The sequence below is a fragment of the Microcaecilia unicolor genome, chromosome 12 (genome assembly GCF_901765095.1).
Source record: "Microcaecilia unicolor chromosome 12, aMicUni1.1, whole genome shotgun sequence".
In the NCBI taxonomy this organism is placed as follows: Eukaryota; Metazoa; Chordata; class Amphibia; order Gymnophiona; family Siphonopidae; genus Microcaecilia; species Microcaecilia unicolor.
In genome coordinates, this window is record NC_044042.1 from 58574013 (window position 1) to 58595070 (window position 21058).

The 21058-nt window shown below is 45.5% G+C and overlaps 1 protein-coding gene across 1 annotated transcript in view; it reads right to left on the reverse strand.

Annotated features, from left to right (window-relative positions):
- Positions 1 to 21058, reverse strand: part of FLI1 (Fli-1 proto-oncogene, ETS transcription factor) — a 230355-nt gene that overhangs the window by 59666 nt on the left and 149631 nt on the right. The gene's annotated exons all lie outside the window — the stretch shown is intronic.

Sequence of the window (21058 nt, forward strand, 5' to 3'; positions counted from 1 at the left end):
AAATAATGAGTGGAGTTGAACGGGTAGATGTGAAGTGTCTGTTCACGCTTTCCAGGACTAGGGGGCATGTGATGAAGCTACAATGTAGTAAATTTAAAACGAATTGAAGAAAAGTTTTTTTCACTCAATGTGTAATTAAACTCTGGAATTCGTTGCCAGAGAATGTGGTAAAAGGTAGTAAGCTTAGCGGAGTTTATAAAAGGTTTGGCCGGCTTCCTAAAGGAAAAGTCCATAGACCATTATTAAATGGACTTGGGGAAAATCCACTATTTCTGGGATAAGCAGTATAAAATGTTTTGTACATTTTTGGGATCTTGCTGGGTATTTGTTACCTGGATTGGCCACTATTGGAAACAGGATGCTGGGCTCGATGGACTTTTGCTCTTTCCCAGTATGGCAATACTGTACTTTTGTTATCACAATTCTATTTTGCATGTTTTATTACCCATTCACTCGCTAGCACATACTTACTTCGTTTTGCCACTTATGCTATCATATTTGGATTTTTAAATTTGGATCACCCATGCACTTTATATTGTTATTGTGGAGAATAAATTTTGTTGAAGAATTTTGAACTTGTGGTCTTCTTGAAACCCTCTTTGGAGTCTTTCATGCCTTATTTCCTATGATTGTTTGCTGTGGAAGCATAATTTCCTCTTTTTTTGCTTTCAAACTTAAGTAAACAACAGGCCTATTTAACTATCAGAGCTTTCTCTGTTGGGGGATTTTAGTAGGATTGGGACAGAAACAGGGTTAACAATGATTATTAACTCAGCTGTTTGTTGGGCCTTTCTAATTTTCACATTGTCTCTTTTGGGGAATATTCTCAAGTCCCTCTTGAAACCTGATATAGTTCTTCTATAAATAAGATCTCAGCCAGTATGCATAAAATATTCCTTCAAGCTCCAGATCTTTAAAGGGATAGAAGGTAGTCCAAATGTTAATATTTTGCAACCTGTGATTTTTTTTCCTTATGTATTTTTATGTTTGTTACACATTTTCCTCTACTGCTGAATATATATATATTTTTAATCCATAGAATTGAATTGTCAAGTTCTCCATATCAGTTTTAATCAGTTCATTTAGACACCGTTGCATGGTTGTTGTATTAGTCAATTTTAGGGTTGTCAACCACTCATAAATTTACAGGCAGTTGAAAACTTTGGCTGTGTGTCTCTTTCTACTCCTTCTGATGGAGATGAAAAATGCCAAAACTGTGCATCAAAGCTACAGGTGGGGTTAGGGTATTGAAGTTAGGGGAGAAGAGGAAGTCATTTGGGGAGGGGGCTCTGCTGCAAACAGGGAGAAATAGAAGGATATTGGGAGATTGACAAGATTGTAGCAGTACCAGCCAGGCCTATGATAAAAGAGAGTGAAGGTTTACCTGCAATTTGCTCCAGGGCAGTGGCGTAGCCATGGCCCACCCATTTAGTGCTCAGGCCCACCCAACAGTAGCACACATTTAGCGACAGCTGATGGGGATCTCAAGCTCGGCCAGCTGAAGACTGCCCCCTGATGGTAACAAAAACGCTGCTCTCCACGATACTGGCACCTGCACACACTCAGTTTTCAGCGCATGCCTGCTGCATACTGCCAAGGTGGAAAGAAGCATTTTCCCGCCAGCTGAAATATTTTTTTTGGTGGTGGTTGGAAGGGGGGAGAACCCTTGGTGCCCACCCACTTCTTGCCTAGGCCCACCCAAAATTTGTTGTCTGGCTACGCCCCTGCTCCAGGGGCTTCCCGCAGTTAGCTGATCTGCCAAGAGGAAAGCCCCCCTGCCCCACTCACCTGAACCTGCAAAGAGGTGCGAAAATGTGGGATAGAAATGCAATAAATAAATAAATAAATCTATGGTAGAGTTAGGGAAAAGGTGGCTGAGATTGTCCTTCACCTCTGGGGTGGTGTGTGAATGCAGGAGAAGACAAGCTTTGGTGGACACTCATTGCCCACTCTTAATGCACACAAAAGTCCAGATCCAGGTTGGTCTGACTGAATAAAAACAAAGGAGTCGATACTGAAAAGCATTTATCGACTAGCAGCACCTTCTACCTGGATAAATGCTGTTGAGGAAGTTATTCAGAGGCTCTATCCAGGTATAGATGCATAAGTGCCAAAATTCCACCTAAGTGCTATTCTGCAATTACCTGCTTAACTTGTGAAGCATATATTTCCAAGGTGGGTATACACATTGGCAGAGCATGGGCAGCTTACAGAATACTGTAGGGCAGTGAGTCCCAAACCTGTTCTGGGGAACCCCAGCCAATCAGGATTTCAGTATATCCACAATGAATATTTATGAGATCAATTTGCATACACTGCCTCTATGGTATACAAATCTATCTCATACATATTTATTATGCATATCCTGAAAACCTGACTGGCTGGGGTACAGGTTTGGGAATCATTGCTGCAGGTTATCCATATAGATAGCACTGATACTTAGGTGTTAGCATTTACACTAGCTCTATGGTTTGTGTGATTGTACCTAACCACATAGCAGGGGCGTAGCCAGACTTCCGTGGGAGGGGGGTCCAAAACCCGAGGTGAGGGGGTACATTTTAGCCCCCTCCCGGTGCCGCCAACCCCCCCTGCCATTGCCAACCACTGCCGCCACCACCACCAACAACAACTTTGACCCCTCCTGCTGACAACCTTCTCGACCCCCCCTCCCGCTGCCAACCCTCCCCCGCCGTCGCCTACCTTTGCTGTCAGGGGACCCCAACCCCCCGCCAGCCGAGGTCCTCTTCTTCCTTCGTTCTGTTTCTGAGTCTGACGTACGTGCAGGACGTCAGACTCAGAAACAGAATGAAGGAAGAAGAGGACCTCGGCTGGCGGGGGTTAGGGTCCTCCGCCAGCAAAGGTAGCAGACAGCGATGGCGGGTTGACGGCGGGTTGGCGGCGGGAGGGGGGTCGAGAGGGTCATTGGCAGGGGGGTCCAGGGCCAAATCTACAGGGGCCCAGGCCCCCGTGGCCCCATGTAGCTACGCCCCCGTCACATAGGTGTATATCTACCTGATTACACTAGTATTCTATAAATGAAAGTAGGCATCTACCTTTATTTATAGATCAGGTGCCCTCCAGGTGCATATTTAAAGGCACCCTGCTATGGAATTACTCTCCAAATGTGCAAAATCCATTAGTAAACAGGTCTCTAATGCCCTCATGATCAAAAGCAAACTCCGGCGCTAGAGGCTGTTAACGCCATACTAGCGCCGGAGTTTGCTGCCGACCCATGATCAGAGCCCTCGAGCGCCTGAAACAATGCACTCGAGGGTTCTTAGCGCAAGTAGCATGCAAATGCATGCTAAACAGGGCTTCGAGCGCAATTAGCTTGCAAATGCATGCTAATCAGCGCTTAACGCATTCATGCCCAATGATCAACGGCCAGCGCGCCAAAGATTGGGTCGCTGGCTGCGGCAAAATCAACGCCAGCTCTGAGCTGGTGTTAGACTTTGCGGATCATTGGGGAGGAATGGTGAGCCCTGTCTAGCATACAGTTGCATGCTGGCAGGCCCCCGTTCCCCCCCCAAAGCAAACGCAAACAGGGGACTGGAGGTCCGGTGGACCTCCGGTCCCCCCAACGATCCGACCCCCTCCATGCCCCAGGGAGGGCTGGAGATCCGATGGGTCTACAGCCCCCCCCCGAACCCCCATAAATCGTGGTGGCCGCCTCTGCTGTCACACCCTCCCTCCCACTCAGCGACGGGGGGGGGGGGCTGGATGTTCGGTGGGTCTCCAGCAACCCAAACCCCCAGAAATCATTGTGGCCGCCACCCTGTTATCCATCGACCCCAACTCCCCCCCCCGGCGTTCTGAATCCCTGGTGGTCCGTGGTCACCCACCCTCCCTCCCGGCCGGCCCCCCCGGCCCGCCCCCCTATCTTTTGTTGGAGGAGGGACGAAGCCTGCCTGCCTCCCTCCTCTTCCTGTCGACGCCGCTGCAAAATGGCGGCGCCCAGCCCCGCCCATTGCATCCTTGGATGCGCTGGGCGGGGCTACAGACCATGTAAAGGAGCGATTCCCTTACATGGTCTGTAGTCCCGCCCACCCCCCTCCGTCAATGGATAACAGGGTGGCGGCCACAACGATTTCTGGGGGTTTGGGGGGCTTGAGACCCACCGAACCTCCAGCCCCCCCGTCGCTGAGTGGGAGGGTGGGACAGCGTTTGGCTGGAGGCAGCCACCAGGATTTATGGGGGTTTGGGGGGACTGGAGACCCACCGGATCTCCAGCCCTCCCTGGTCATGGAGGGGGTTGAATCGTTGGGGCGACCTCCAGCCCCCCCGTCGCTGGGTGGGAGGGTGGGAGTGGGTTTGGCCGGCGTCGGCCTCAACATTTTCTGGGGGTTGGGGGGGGGGGACTGGAGACAACATTCGGTCCTCCAGCCCTCGTTGTTCGGGCCTCGGCAGGCTGTTTGACAGGTTTGGGATTTTGACAGCCCAGACCTGTCAAACAAGTGCGGGAGGATTGTGCTGAGCGCATGCTCAGGCGCAATTCTCCCGCACTTAAACATAATAATCAAAGATAATAGCGCTGCTTAGATTTGCATGCATTATCTTTGATCATCGATGCAGAAAAGCCCTGCGCTGTCCAGGCGCTATTTTTAGGCCGCTGTTTGGAACAGCGCAGGGCTTTTGATCATGAGGGCATAAGTTTGTATGTGAGACAATGGAGAATGTATTGACATACCCTAGACCACCAAGTTTATCAGCAGGGCTTGAACTCTGGCTACCAGCCTGCTGCTGCTGTAATTGCTAGGCTACTCTTTCATGCCATAAAAAGTAACAGTCAATGAATGCAGAAAGGCCACTAGGATGAAATGCAGACTCTTCACAGCAGTAATTCCCAAACCTAAAAACTAATTCCCAAAAGCTAAAAACTCTAGCTGACCTTAGTAAACAGGGCCCTTGATGTGTAAATTGGGTTTAGAGATGAAAGCCTACTTGAACTATCTAGTAAGCAAGAGATGGTGGGATAAACTATACCTGTTTAGGACAAGTCAGAGCAAACTTTGGAGAAGGTCTGTAATCAGTCCTGTTGTAATTTCTCTACAGAATCATAGTAACATAGTAGAAGATGACAGATAAGAACTGAAATGGCCCATCTAGTCTGCCTAGTAAGTGGCTAGAATTGTGACTGCAGCTTTGTGGGAGGGTTAGGTTGGGTGAAGGATTTCCCCTTCCTGATAACTTTCCTGCTGCTTGTGCTCTCTGTGGAGAGTGGAGTCTCCAGATAAGGGCCAGCCTCCCCTGAAGCCAACACTGATAGATGTTGTTTTTACATGACACTATTTAAAAAAAGTGCCCTGCTATCTTTCCTCTACTAACAACCAGTGGTGTAGCCAGACTGCCAATTTTGGATGGGCCTGGAGCGACGCAGGGGCAGTAACGTAAGAGACGGGAGGAGCCTGTGAGCCAGTAGCCAATGCCTCAAGGCTGCTTAGACAGTGCCTGCCGGTGCCGCGCTTTTTTTTTAAAAAACATTTTTCATCCTTAGCGCCGTTAGCGCTTCTTCTTTTTGTAGCGCCGGCCCTGCTGCTCAACAGGAAAAGCAGCAGTGGCCGGCAATGGGAGCTGGGGCTGGCGCTGGCATGCAGGGCGGGCCTTGTCGAGGAAAAGAGGGAAAATATGGAAGGATGGGGAGAAAAAGAGGGAAAACAGATGGAAGGATGGCAGAGAATAAGGGAAAACATGGAAGGATGGGGAGAAAGAGGGAAAACATGGAAGGATGGGGAGAAAAGAGGGAAAACAGATGGAAGGATAGCAGAGAATGAGGGAAAACATGGAAGGATGGCAGAGAATGAGGGAAAACATGGAAGGATGGGGAGAAAGAGGGAAAACATGGAAGGATGGGGAGAAAGAGGGAAAACAGATGGAAGGATGGGGAGAAAAGATAAAAAACGGAAGGATGGCAGAGAAAGAGGGAAAACAGATGGAAGGATGGGGAGAGAAAGAGGGAAAATGGATGGATGGGGAGAGAGACCGGATGGAGGGATGGGGAGAGAAAGGGGAGAGACTGGAAGGATGCAGAGAGAAAGGGGAGAGACTGGAAGGATGTGGAGAGAGAAGGGACACTGAACAGAAAAGGGTAGAGTGATACAGAGACACTGGTTAGAAAGAGGGAGAGAGAGAGACATTAGATGGAAGGATCAGGAGAGAGGGTAGATGGATGGAAGGATGGGGAGAGAAAGAGGGAAGACGCTGGATGGAAGGGTAGGGAGAAAGAGGTGACATTGGACGGAAGGATGCAGAAAGAAAGAGGGGAGACTACTGGAAGGATGGGGAGAGAGAGGGGAGACTGGAAGGATGGGGAGAGAAAGAAGAGAGCTGCTGGATGGAAAAGGAGAGTAGTGAAAGACTGGAGAATAAGAGGAAGGGGCATGGGGAGAACAAGGGTGAGAAAAAGATGAAAAGCCATAAGTAGATGAAGGAAATTAAAGAATGGATAGTAAGAATGAATTAAATCAGGACAGAGAGAGAGAGAGAGGCAGAAAAATATTGAAGAAAGCAAAGAAAAAGGAGAGAAAAATGAGAAATGGCCAGGAAACCGTGGCAGAAGAGTTAAGCGAAAACGAAGGAAAGCAGAATCTAGAGACTGGGAGCGACACAATGAGAAAAAGTAAATGGCCATACAAGAAAGGTAAAGAAAATAATTTTATTTTTACTTTAGGATAAAGTAATATGGTACCTGTGTTAATGAAGTTTCAGAGACCAATACTTCCTTCCTTAGGTCAGGCGAGGATACCGTAACAGCATTATACTGACCTGAGGCAGGAGGTTTTGGCCTCTGAAAGCTCACTGAAAAGGGTGTTAGGCTATTAAATAAATTTTCTGAAATCTGATGCACTGAAAAGCAGCACTTTACCCTGTGTGACAAATGCATCTGATTAGCGTGACTAAATTTTGCTGGGGGAGGGGGGTAGAGAGAAAATTTTGTGCCCACCCACTTTGGGTTCAGGCCCATCCAAAATTGGCAGTCTGGCTACGCCACTGCCCTCCAGTCCCTTCTTCCTCTCCCTCCCATGTCCCAGCGGCTCTCTCCCTTCCCTCCAGTCCCTTCTTCCTCTCCCTCCCATGTCCCAGTGGCTCTCTCCCTTCAGTCTCTTCTTCCTCTCCCTCCCATGTCCCAGCGGCTCTCTCCCTTCCCTCCAGTCCCTTCTTCCTCTCCCTCCCATGTCCCAGCGGCTCTCTCCCTTCCCTCCAATCCCTTCTTCCTCTCCCTCCCATGTCCCAGCGGCTCTCTCCCTTCCCTCCAGTCCCTCTCCCTCCCATGTCCCAGCAGCTCTCTCCCTTCCCTCCAGTCCCTTCTTCCTCTCCCTCCCATGTCCCAGCGGCTCTCTCCCTTCCCTCCAGTCCCTGCTTCCTCTCCCTCCCATGTCCCAGCAGCTCTCTCCCTTCCCTCCAGTTCCGTCTTCCTCTCCCTCCCATGTCCCAGCAGCTCAGCCATTTTCCCTTCAGGTCCGCCATCCGCATCCTTCGCGCGCTGTCTCTATCCCTTTTGTCCCACAGAGGCAGCGCTTCCTTCCTGCCCTGTCTTCTTCCCAAGCTCCGCTGCATCGGTCCCTCCCTGCAAGTGGAATCCTCCTTCGCCGGTCGCGCTGCGCTGCCTGCCATGCACACGCAGCTTCGCTCCTCCCCCTGCCGCGTTCATCCGGCCCTAAACAGGAAGTGCATCACAGAGGGCCAGATAGACGCAGCAGGGGGAGGAGCATAGCTGCGTGTGCATGGCAGGCAGCGCAGCGCGACCGGCGAAGGAGGATTCCACTTGCAGGGAGGGACCGATGCAGCAGAGCTTGGGGAGAAGACAGGGCAGGAAGGAAGCACTGCCTCCGTGGGACAAAAGGGATAGATGCGGATGGGCGGGCCTGGAGGGGAAATGTGTGGGCCTGGGCCCGTCCAGGCCCACCAGTGGCTACGCCCCTGCTAACAACCATCTGACAATGAAGAGATTTGCAAAATGCTGATCCTTCATTTCACAAAAGTGCCATCACATTCTGCTTTTTTATAGGATCCCTTTGCTGGATCCTCAGGTTCTCCTGTGGTTGGCTTGAGGGTAGATGAAGAACTCAAAGGCCAGAGGCATTTCTGATGCTTTAGACATTGGTAAAAACTGAAAAGGAGTACTGCACTGCTTTCAATTGCTGCCCTTTGAGTGCCCCCTTACTGTAACACCCTCCACTGACAGGCAGATGCTCAGAACTCCCATGGTAAGCCAACAGAACAAAATCCATACTGCCAGAACAGTGCAGAAAATTAGCTCACCGATGCTCAAAAGGAAATGACATGCAAATTATATGCACGCTGTTAAAGCAAAAGCAAGGAGAGTTTCACTGTAAGCGCAGCTCCTGTGTGCATGTGTCAGGCAAACCCGAATGTGAAGCACATATTGGCATGTTTTCTGCGCCTTTAAATATAAGCTTTTGAAGTTTTGGGGTTTTTTTTCAGGAAACAGGTGCCAATGTGTTTTCTTGTGTTTTCTTGGACTCACACATATTTGTTTCTCAATACTGGTGCTTTTGGGCTTGCACAGGCTTCCTTCTGCTTCCAAATTATATAAAAACTGGCAGATTTTAAAGAAAGAATCATGAGAAATCCTCTCTTCAAGTAACCTAATGCCTGCTCCGAGCTGGCATTATTTTTTCAGCAGTAAGGGCGGCTTTGTTTTGTGCGCTGTTCTCTGAGCATTGGGAGGCAATAGGGAATGACCTCATTAACATCTGTTTGACTACATCAGCATGCTATTTGCGATAATCTTTGACACGCTCAATGTTTCCCGCCTCTGAACATTCTGTGCTCACCAATGACGGCGCTAGTCCAATGGCCTCTAGCCCCCACATTTGCTTCTGTGCATCAGCCCTATGAGTGTGCTTTCTCCTCGCCTTCCGCTATATCAACAGTGGAAATGAAGACATGTGGATACTCTTCCTGCTTTTTAGCCAACCCTGCATGTCTAGTTGGTTTCCTCCTCTTTTGCACCCCTTTAGCACAATTCTACCAGTGCATTAAGGGGGTCTTTCAGCTCATCTGCAGCAGGGCCCATTTTATATCTATGGGCCCTGCTGCAGATAACTCAAGCTAATCTTTAGTAAAAGACCCCTTAAATCTGCTTCATTAAGCTCTTTGTAAAAATAAGTAGTTAATTTCCTTTTTTTGTGAAAACAGGCCAGCAAATTTTATTTTAGATAACAGAACACACTAGGTAGGAGGGAAGTGGGGGAAAATCATGGTCCATTTGTGGCCTTTAAGGATGTCAGTGAATATCACTGTTCTGTTGGATAAGGCAAAGAGGGAATCTGTATAATAACTGGTAACTCTGCTTCCCTGGATGGCTGGATGACTGGGTTCGTAACAGCATGCTGACATCAGCTTGCCTCCAGCGTTCCCTTCCCTCTCAGTGTCCTGCCCTCGCAGAAAGACGAGATGATGTCAGAGGAGAGCGGGACACTAAGATGGAAGGCAAGGGAAGGCTGATGGTGACGCAAGCCCAGCCTGCCGCCGCTGCGACCTAAGGTAAGATGAATGGCTTAAAGGCAGGGCGTCAGGAAGGACAGAGTCACTGGCCATGGAGGGGAGGGCAGGGCAGAGGAGAATCACTGGACATGGAGGGGAGGCCAGAATCACGGGACCCCGGGGGGGGATGGGAGGGCAGGGAAGAATTGCTGGACATGGAGGGGAGGACAGGGGAGAGAGGAGAAATCGCTTAGAGGAGAGCCTTCCTAGGGCCCGTTTCATTTTTCACGAAACGGGCTTTGTTGCTTGTTCTATATAAGGTGTGCCTGATTTTAGGCAAGCCTGACATGTGTGAATGCAGAATAGGTGTCACTTAGGCACGCACTTGCCCAAAGCACCATCCTGCAAGCTCACGCGTAAATGGCATAGCAAGCTATTGAAAAGGGAGCATACATTTGGGCGGAGCATGAGTTGGTCATGTGAGCATCAGTCATCAGCTTGTGCATCTTATAGTATACTATTAGATGCAATTCTGGTCACTGCATCTCAAAAAAGATATAGTGGAATTAGAAAAGGTACAGAGAAGGGCGACAAAAATGATAAAGGGGATGGGATGACTTCTGTATAAGGAAAGGCTAAAGAGGCTCTTCAGCTTGGAGAAAAGATGGCTGAGGGGAGATATGATAGAGGTATATAAAATAATGAGTAGAGTGGAACAGGTAGACCTGAATTTCTTGTTTACGCTTTCCTAAAATACTAGGACTAGGGAGCACGCAATGAAGCTGGAAAGTAGTAAATTTAAAATGAATCGGAGAAAATATTTCTTCACTCAGTGTGTAATTATACTCTGGAATTTGTTGCCAGAGAATATGGTAAAAACAGTTAGCTTAGCGGGGTTTTAACTACTACTACTACTACTACTATTTAGCATTTCTATAGCGCTACAAGGCGTACACAGCGCTGCACAAACATAGAAGAAAGACAGTCCCTGCTCAAAGAGCTTACAATCTAATAGACAAAAAATAAATAAAGTAAGCAAATCAAATCAATTAATGTGAACGGGAAGGAAGAGAGGAGGGTAGGTGAAGGCGAGTGGTTACAAGTGGTTGCGAATCAAAAGCAATGTTAAAGAGGTGGGCTTTCAGTCTAGATTTAAAGGTGGCCAAGGATGGGGCAAGACGTAGGGGCTCAGGAAGTTTATTCCAGGCGTAGGGTGCAGCGAGACAGAAGGCGCGAAGTCTGGAGTTGGCAGTAGTGGAGAAGGGAACAGATAAGAAGGATTTATCCATGGAGCGGAGTGCACGGGAAGGGGTGTAGGGAAGGACGAGTGTGGAGAGATACTGGGGAGCAGCAGAGTGAGTACATTTATAGGTTAGTAGAAGAAATTTGAACAGGATGCGAAAACGGATAGGGAGCCAGTGAAGGGTCTTGAGGAGAGGGGTAGTATGAGTAAAGCGACCCTGGCGGAAGATGAGACGGGCAGAGTTTTGAACTGACTAGAGAGGGGAGAGGTGACTAAGTGGGAGGCCAGCAAGAAGCAGATTGCAGTAGTCTAAACGAGAGGTGACAAGGGTGTGGATGAGGGTTTTGGTGGAGTGCTCGGAAAGAAAGGGGCGGATTTTACGGATGTTGTAAAGAAAGAAACGACAGGTCTTGGCAATCTGCTGGATATGAGCAGAGAAGGAGAGAGAAGAGTCAAAGATGACCCCAAGGTTTCGAGCTGAGGAGACAGGGAGAATGAGAGAGCCATCAACAGAAATAGAAAATGAGGGGAGCAGGGAGGTGGGTTTGGGGGGGAAAATGAGAAGCTCGGTTTTGGTCATATTTAATTTCAGGTGGCGTTGAGACATCCAGACAGCAATGTCAGACAAGCACGCTGAAACTTTGGTTTGGATGCAAGGTGAGATATCAGGGGTAGAAAGGTAGATTTGGGAGTCATCAGCGTAGAGATGGTAGGAAAAGCCATGGGATGAGATTAATGAACCAAGGGAAGAAGTATAGATAGAAAAGAGGAGGGGACCAAGAAGAGAACCCTGAGGTACGCCGACAGGCAGAGGGATAGAAGTAGAAGAGGATCCACCAGAGTGAACACTAAAGGTGCAGAGGGAGAGGTAGGAAGAGAACCAGGAAAGGACAGAGCCCTGGAATCCAAGTTTTAAAAAGGTTTTGATAACTTCCTAAAAGAAAAGTCCATAAGCCATTATTAAAATGGACTTGGGGAAAATCCAGTGCTTATTTTTAGGATAAGCAGCATAAAATGGATTGTACTGTTTGGGGATCTTGCCAGGTACTTGTAACCTGGATTGGCCACTGTTGGAAACAGGATGCTGGATTTGATGGGCCCTTTGGTCTGTCCCAGTATGGCAATGCTAATGTTCTTATGTTCTTATGAGTTGATTGTGCTAGTATTATGTAGTGGCATCAGGGTGCCTTGCTGCTATTATGAAGAAAGACTAAGGAGGCTAGGGCTTTTCAGCTTGGAGAAGAGACGGCTGAGGGGAGACATGATAGAGGTATATAAAATAATGAGTGGAGTGGTACAGCTGGATGTGAAGCGTCTGTTCAAGCTTTCCAAAAATACTAGGACTAGGGGGCATGCGATGAAACTACAGTGTAGTAAATTTAAAACAAATCGGGAGAAAAGCTTTCTTCACCCAATGCATAATTAAACTCTGGAATTCATTGCCGGAGAACGTGGTGAAGGTGGTTAACTTGACAGAGTTTAAAAAGGGGTTAGACAGTTTCCTAAAGGACAAGTCCATAAACTACTACTAAATGGACTTGGGAAAAATCCACAATTCCAGGAATAACATGTATAGAATGTTTGTACATTTGGGAAGCTTGCCAGGTGCCCTTGGCCTGGATTGGCCGCTGTCATGGACAGGATGCTGGGCTCGATGGACCCTTGGTCTTTTCCCAGTGTGGCATTACTTATGTACTTATGTAGAATTGGCACTCCTTGCGCTACATCAGGGCACCAAAAAGGATGCACCAATTTACAGACTTGCCACCATAGGCTGGGCCTGTCTTTGTTTTACTTGCCTCTATGAACATTTTCTCTAAGAACAGAAGTTCATAGGTGCTGTGAGGGTAAACACCAAAAGTACAGAGTAGGGGTGGACCACAGAAATCCACTAAGGAGATACTAGAAACTGTGGATTTCTGTTGTGCACTCCTACTCTGTACTTTCGGTGTTTAACCTTGACATGGGACTTTGTGTTAGGTCTTTGCTTGCAGTGAGAGTAAAACAGGGGCTAGCTCGGCCTACCCTTGATGACATGGACCTTGTTGGCATCCTTAAGGCTCCTTTTACTAAGCTGCAGGAAGCAGTAGTGCACGCATACCTGCAGCTTCAAATGGCTTATCGTAGGACATGCTAAACCATCCTGAGGTAAATTTGAGATCTCCATGCGCTAACATTTTTTACAAATCTTCTACAGAGGGGGCGTATCAGGGGCGGAGAAAGGGTGTTTCTGTGCTGGTCAGTTAGTGCAGCTACATTACTACGTGCAAACTGATTAGTACATGATTGGCGTGTGAGCCCTTACTGCCTAAAAAACGGGTGTTGGTAAGTGCTGACCTGCTAATCTTTCTTAATGGCTCATAAGGGCGGGCTAAGGCCACTTTCAACCACAGCTTAATAAAAGGACCTCTTAGAAATGACCAAGTAAGACAGATTCCATTCTCTAGTTTGATCTGAATGATTCATTTAGTCCTTGATAACAACAACCTATAAAACCCTTTAAAAATGGAAATATTTATTTGGTCACATTTTAATTTTCTGACATGACCTTCATATAACATTTGACTGCTTGAAACAATACATTTTTAAAGATTACTTGCAAAATTATATATATTTAATATCCAAAACGTACATTGCATATATATATATAATATATATATATATAGTAACAAACGGGAGACATTTTACTTTCTTTTTTTTGTGATTATTACTTTAATGTTTACATATAAACAAACACAAAAGCAAGAGACATTACACACCTTTATTGTATTATCTTGTTGCTTTTGTTAAATGGCTGCATTAGTGCTTTTATTGAATACAATATAGTGGATTCCACTTGTGTGCATTTCAACTCAGTGCACATTTCAACTCAGTGCACACTTTCTCTTCCCCGCCATTCAAAATATTGCTCGTTTTGCATGGAGGGAATATCTTTGTTGTATGCTCCAGTAGCTGATGAGTTGGGCGTTCAATGACATCCACTTAAAAGTGAGTTCAGTGCTGTCTATTTGCAGTTATTTTTGTAACCTCTCAAAGCAAAATTAGAAAAGGGTTAGAAGAAATCCTACCAAGTAATTCCCACAAGGGTCAGTTATGGTCTCCCCCCCCCCCCCCCCCCCCCGGCTCTGTTTCCACTGGATTCTTTGAAGGTTGAGTGAGTTCACATGCAAAGATGCAGCTATGCATGAATTTTCAAGATCATATAGGCTCTGCCGTCAGAAAGAATATACATATACCTGAGGGCTAGGGATTCAGTTCTGAACATACCTTAATTTTGTTTGAGCCAAATCAATTTAATGCATTTTAATCTAGGAATTAACACATGTTAAAAAGTTTTAGCATGCGCTAAAATATTGTGGCCCTCATTTTACAAGCCCTGTTCATGTTCAAGATGTACATAATTGACATTTAAACATTTATCTTGCATAAACATCTAAAACCCCATTTTACAAAGCCAAGATGTGCATGTACCAATCCCATGTGTGTGTTCAAATGGCAAGGGATCATTGTCTGGGCAGGTTTTGGATGGGACAAGGGCATGACAGGTAAGTACACAATTATTCCTCATTTCAGGAGGCTTCTCTGGATTCTATAAATGGCGCACAAATTTATGAATGCAAAATTGCAAATGATCCTGAGATGCACACACAACTAAATTGGCTAATGAGCCAATTAGCACCAATAATTCAGTACTAACAATTAACTATTAGTATGAATTGGCAAGTTTGGATTTGTACAGGTGCACTATGAGGGTACATGCGATGCTGCATTTTTCATTTTAGCCCCTAATTTCTAGAATGACCTTCCCCCAGCTATCCATAATGAGATAGTGTACATGAAATTTTAAAAATCTTTTAAAAACACATTTTTTACGGAAGCATATGGAACTGGGGCAGGATGTTAGGTGTTCTTTGGGTTTACTGGAGAGAGAAAAAATATCCGCCAGAAGGCGGAGAACTCTAGACGCGCCACGGACAACAACAAGAAATGAAATAAAAGTGGGAGGACGACCAAGGATTCCAAAGACTGAAAGGATATATAATAATAAAGATGTTTATTGAGGTATAAAGTCTTAAGAACATAAGAATAGCCAAACTTGGTCCATCTAGCTTATTATGCTGTTTCCAGCATAAAGACTTTATACCTCAATAAACATCTTTATTATTATATATCCTTTCAGTCTTTGGAATCCTTGGTCGTCCTCCCACTTTTATTTCATTTCCTGTGGGTTTACTGAACATACGAATGTGTGCTCTATGTGTGGATGTTTTATCTTTCCTATCTAATTTTTGTATTTCCTTTCTGAAATTTGATATTTTTTAGCATTGTAAACTGTTGTAATCTGTACGCAGGCCAGGCGGTAGAGCAAGACCTGAAGACTGGAGAGGGGGAAAGGTAACTCTGATTTTTAAAAAGGATTTCAGGGATCTGGGAAATTACTGACCAGTAAGCTTGACGTTAAGTGCCAGGCAAAATAATGGAAACTATTATAAAGAATAAAATTATGGAACACGTAGATAAACATGGTTTAATGGGACTCAGCCAAGGGAAGTCTTATCTCACCAATTTGCATAATTTCTTTGAAGGCATGTGTTGCTCCATGGTGCAACCTCACCTTGAGATTTGCATTCAGTTCTGGTCGTCGTTTCTCAAAAAAGATATAGTGGAATTAGAAAAGGTTCGAAGAAGAGCAACCAAAATAGCAAAGGGGATAGAATTCCTCTCATATGAGGAAAGGCTAAAGAGATTTTAACTTGGAAAAGGGACAGATGAGGGGAGATATGATTGAGGTCTACTAAATCCTGAGTGGTGTAGAAATAGTAAAAGTGAATCGATTTTTTTCCTCTTTTGAAAAGTTCAGAGACTAGGGGACACTCAATGAAGTTACATGGAAATTCTTTTAAAACAAATAGGAGGAAATAGTTTTTCACTCAATGAATGTTTGCCAGAGGATGTAGTAACAGCGGTTAGCATATTTGGGTTTAAAAAGGTTTGGACAAGTTCCTGAAGGAAAAGTTCCCCGGGATTTGTAGCATGGAATGTTGCCACTATTTGGGTTTCTGCCAGATACTTCTGACCTGGATTGACTACTATTGGAAACAGCATAATAAGCTAGATGGACCAAGTTTGGCTATTCTTATGTTCTTAAATAAACATAAAGATCTGCACCCAAATCTTTTCGCAGACAACTCAAAAGGAGGTGTGGCCATGGGAGGGGCATGGGCAGGTCAGGGGTGTTCAATAAAGTTCACTGAATACCGGGGATCTGCTCCTAACTTACATGCCAGGATTTACACCAGGTTTCAGTTGGTGTAAATCCTTGCGCCCAAAGTTTGGCACTGAAATCAGCTCTAAGTGCTATTCTATAAATGGTGGACAACTCAGAGTGCCGTATATAGAATAGTGCACCGCACAGATTTTTTTTCAGTGCTGTTTTTTAAGCGCCATTTAAGGAATCTTTTCCTAAACATCTATGTCGTAAAAGACTGACATTGGGAGTTACACCTGCTACCAAGCATATTTAAGGTTTGGTAAATAGTTGCTAATGAGCAGTATTCCAATGGAGGGATTTAATGGGTTGCCCCCTTAATCCATCAGTGGTTTTTGATCCCCTTCCCCCAAGTGCCAAACTGGCAAGAGAAACCGATCACTGCAGGGGCATAGCCAGACTTTGGCGGGAGGGGGGTCCAGAGCCCGAGGTGAGGGGCACATTTTAGGCCCCCCCCCCAGCGCCGCTGACCCCCCATTTTTGACCCCCCTGCTGCCACCACTACCACCACCAACTTTGACCCCCCCCTCTGCCGACGACCCTCTCGACCCCTCTCCTGCCGCCAACCCTCCCCCGCCATTGCCGTCGGCTACCTTTGCTGGCGGGGGACCCCAACCCCCGCCAGCCGAGGTCCTCTTCTTCTGGCGCAAGGCTTCGTTCTGTTTCTGTGAGTCTGATGTCGTTGTACGTGCAGGACGTCAGACTCACAGAAACAGAACGAAGCCTTGTGCCAGAAGAAGAGGACCTTGGCTGGCGGGGGTTGGGGTCCCCCGCCAGCAAAGGTAGCTGACGGCGATGGTGGCGGCGGGGGAGGGTTGGCGGTGGGAGGGGGGGTCGAGAGGGTCGTCGGCAGGGGGGTCCAGGGCCAAATCTATGGGAACCCAGTCCCCTATGGCCCCACGTAGCTAAGCCACTGGATCACTGTGACAGCGTCAAGATAATAAATGGTTATGCCTTTAGTGTTGCAAAGATAACTGCTTTTGTGCCATTGTGCAATATACCTGTGGTTGTGTGCTAGCTTTGAATCCATCTCTATTTTCACATTTATTTTTCTAAAATGGATGTTTACTCTGCAGGCACCTGGTGCATAAATTTTCATCTCTTCTGAATTTTAGAACAGCCTCTATGTTGGCAGATTCTGTTCTAAAATACTCACTTCAATTCCAACTTCTTCAACCTGTCTAAAATGAGACTGTTTATTAAAATAAGTGTTTGACATGAACCAAAACGTTTCCCAAAAATTGGGGGAAAATCCTAAAATGACACAAAACACACACATTTTTTCCCAATGCACACAGTTACTGAGGGCATTATGGTTTTCATAATGTGATCACATGCAGCCCTACTTATAATGAAGTAATTAAACTGTTTTGGCTTCTCAAGTTCTTTTCCTCAGCTTTCTAAAACAGCAATAAAGCCATTGAAACAGTACTTGAAAAAAACTAGGACAGACTCCTCTGTTGGATATGACCTGAAGTCAGATGGTTACACTGGCATTTGACTATACCTGCAGGAGGGATATTCCTACCTGATCCTGGGAGGTCTACAAACAGAAGTACAAAGAAACAAGAAATCAAATTAGGGGCCCATTGCAGGTAGGTCAAACTCATGACAGCCATGCATTCATCCATGGGCCACACTAAAGTATTCATCCTCCCTATTCTCCCCATTACAATTACTTAGGAGCCAAATTTATATTATGTAATTAACCAGATGTTCACTTTAGAATGCACATTAGATACTGCGATCCAGCTTGCACAGAATTTCCCCAGCCTACTGCAGGAGCCGGTGGTACTGCTGCCCCAGCACTCACCTTTCCGGTGCAACAGAAATTTTTTTTTTAATGCCAGGGTTTACTTGGTGGTAATCAGGTTACTGCCTAGTTAGTGTGGGAGCCCTTACTGCCTCTTAAATAGGTAGTTGTAAGGGCTCCCTCCCCCCCAGAAATAGCCACATGGCAAGTGTGCACTTACTGCACAGCCGTTTCCTTTGTTTTGCCTTTTACCCACTGCGATAAAAGAGGCCTCAGCACGCAGCAAATCCACATGCTGATACTAGAGCAGTGCCCCTTTTACTGCTGCTTAGTAAAAGGGACCCTAAACTAGCTTTGTTTCGAACTATACCAAGGGGGAGATTCTATATATGGCGCCTGGAAAATCCATGCGGAAATCATTTTCGCCTAAGCATATTCTATACGATTTAAGTGCAGTGTATAGAATACACTTAGTGGATATTCCAGCGCCTAAAATTGCGCATATCCATTTACACCACGTACATTTATACGGACTGGGAACACCCACAAAATGCCCATTTCCCCACCCCTAACCATGCCGCGTTTTGGATGTGCGCATTAGAATTTAGGTACAGTGAGTTACAACATACGTTTAGCGAGATACGCGCATAAATTTTAATTATTGCCAATTAGTGCTCATTATTGTTTGCTGTGTGCAGTTAACAATGCTGATTTACTTCTTAAGCCAATTATGTTACATGCATTGTTATAGAATATACCTAGATTTAGGCGCGGATCACTTGGCATGATATATAGAATCTGGCAGCAAATATATGCATATATTATCTGAAGGGGCTGTCTAAGGTACATATCCTGAAAACCAGCTGTTTTGCGATCCTGAACACATTTCTGTCTTAACTCTCCATTTCAGTACAACGCATAGCCCTTTAATTCTTTAAACTGATAGAGGCCCTCAACTGATCACTCATTAACTTAATACAACCAAAATAACTGGCTTTAAACTATAGTCTGGCCATCTATAAGTTAGGATATATGCACGCTCCATATTTCTTCACTTCCAAGGATATGCACACAAGAGGAACCTACTGTGAAGAAAATAGACTTTTATTACTATTTTTTTTCCTTAGGCAGGTACTAGCCGATACCCTAGTTGTTTACTAAAAAAAAACAATTATACACAATCATAATAATACAAAGCTGTTGCTCAAATGTACAAACAGCTTATAAAAAGATGTACAAATTACATTAAAAAAAAAACTTGTCATGGTAATCAAAAACTGCATTTGTGACCGAGGTCAACTCGTGTTCTAGTTCCTTAATATTGTGAGATATCAGAAAATAACTCTGCATAATTTATAAAATTGCCTTGTGATTGGTTGACCCTTTAGGTGATAGTTGAACAAACGCACAGCGCTTGCGAATCATTGATTTAAAAAAGTTAGCATTTAAGAATTTTTGCAAAAAAATTTTTTTTTCAAGGTCTCACAGTCCTTCTTCGTCCTTGGTTTGCTTTCCAGAAATGTCTGTGCTCAAAGCAGAACAGCAAAGACTTTATTAAATAGTTGCTTCCGTTATTTTTCCTTGATGTGTGGTATTACTGGATGGCTCAAGATCTATCAGGGAGAAGCTGAGCCAGTCCTGGGATTGCCCATGCCTCACAAAATCTCTGGATATGTAGTCCTGCTTTGGCTATAACAGGGGTTCTCAATCCTATCCCCAGGCCTCACCTAGCAAGTCAAGTTTTCAGGATACCCACAATCATTTGTTTACGCTTTCTAAAAAATACTAGGACTAGGGGCATGCGATGAAGCTACAAAGTAGTAAATTTAATACGAATCAGAGAAAAATGTTTTCACTCAACATGTAATTAAATTCTGGAATTCGCTGCCAGAGAATGTGGTAAAAGCAGTTAGCTTAGCGGGGTTTAAAAAAGGTCTGGCCAGCTTCCACTGCTTATTTCTGGGATAAGCAGCATAAAATGTATTGAACTTTTTCGGGATCTTGCCAGATATTTGTGACCTGGATTGGCCATTGTTGGAAACAGGATGCTGGATTTGATGGACCTTTGGTCTGTCCCAATGTAGCAATACTTATGTACTTATGACTAGGCATGAGATAAATGTGCATACAATGGAGGTTGTACAGTGAATGCAAATTTATCACATGCATATCTATTTTGGGTATCCTGAAAGTTTGACTGGCAGTTAGAGCTACAAGTCTAGCTGTGGCAAAGGGGCTGCCTCAGCCTTCTATAGGACCTGCAGCAATCTAGTAACAATGATGCACAATGCAGACAAAAACTAAGGGAAACATTACTTGCACAGTTCCTGTTTTCTTTTTCATGGGTATTCCAGGACCAGTTCCATGGAGAAATTTACATTTTGAATAGCTAAGAATGACATAGCAACCACCACGAACACAGGAGATATGGCTGTGAATCTGTGGTGGGAACAGCAAGCACGACCGACAGACAGGAAAGCAATTGATAATGCCACTTATAGACATATTACAATTCATGTAATTCAAAAACAGATGCCATCATGCTTTACAATCACAGTATTTGAGACGTTTCTGGGGAAGATAGCTTAGCAGCTGAGACTTGACATCTGTATAATATGAGAGTTTCAGAAAGGGCGAGAAGGAACCACGTTACTGCAAGAATTTCTCTATATAAACTCTCTGAGAACAAAAAACTTATAATTGCAGGACATAACCATAATAATCAACTGTTACCCAAGATTATGCTGAGAAATAAGGCCTTGGTCAGTAGTAAGCTGGTTAGGCTACAAAATGAAATTGCTGCATTATTGCCAGTTATAGATGAGTTAGCCAAGGCACAAGAATATAAGGTTGTTTTTCTAGTATCTTGGAAAGAGTCTTTGGCAAAGCTGAAACAGGTCCCCTCGGTCTTGGAGTTCTTTTAGGTTCTAAACCTGGGTTATTACCTTGCCTATATCTCCTCCTTTATTCATACTGATATTACTATGGGGAGGAAAATAATCAAAGCCATTTTCTTATGCAAAAGAAGGTTTTGCCTTAGGAAATGGGCTCTTTGATTACTGACTACCCTCAAAATGGGTACATGTGTTGCTCATAGTGCATGCACTTTCACTTGCATTCTTTTGCAGGGGCACTGAGAGACAGAACCAGGCTTGGGGCAAGGCTGCCGCCAGGCCCCCCCTCCCCAGGATCATTGCTGCCGCCGGACCCCCAGGATCCGCCGCCCCACCTTCCCCGATCGCTGCTGCCACCCGCCCACCATAACTGTTAGGTACCTTGGCTGGCAGGGATCCCGCCTTCAGAAGACCGTCCTCTGCTCATGTTCCTTCTGCCGTGTGGCCTTCCC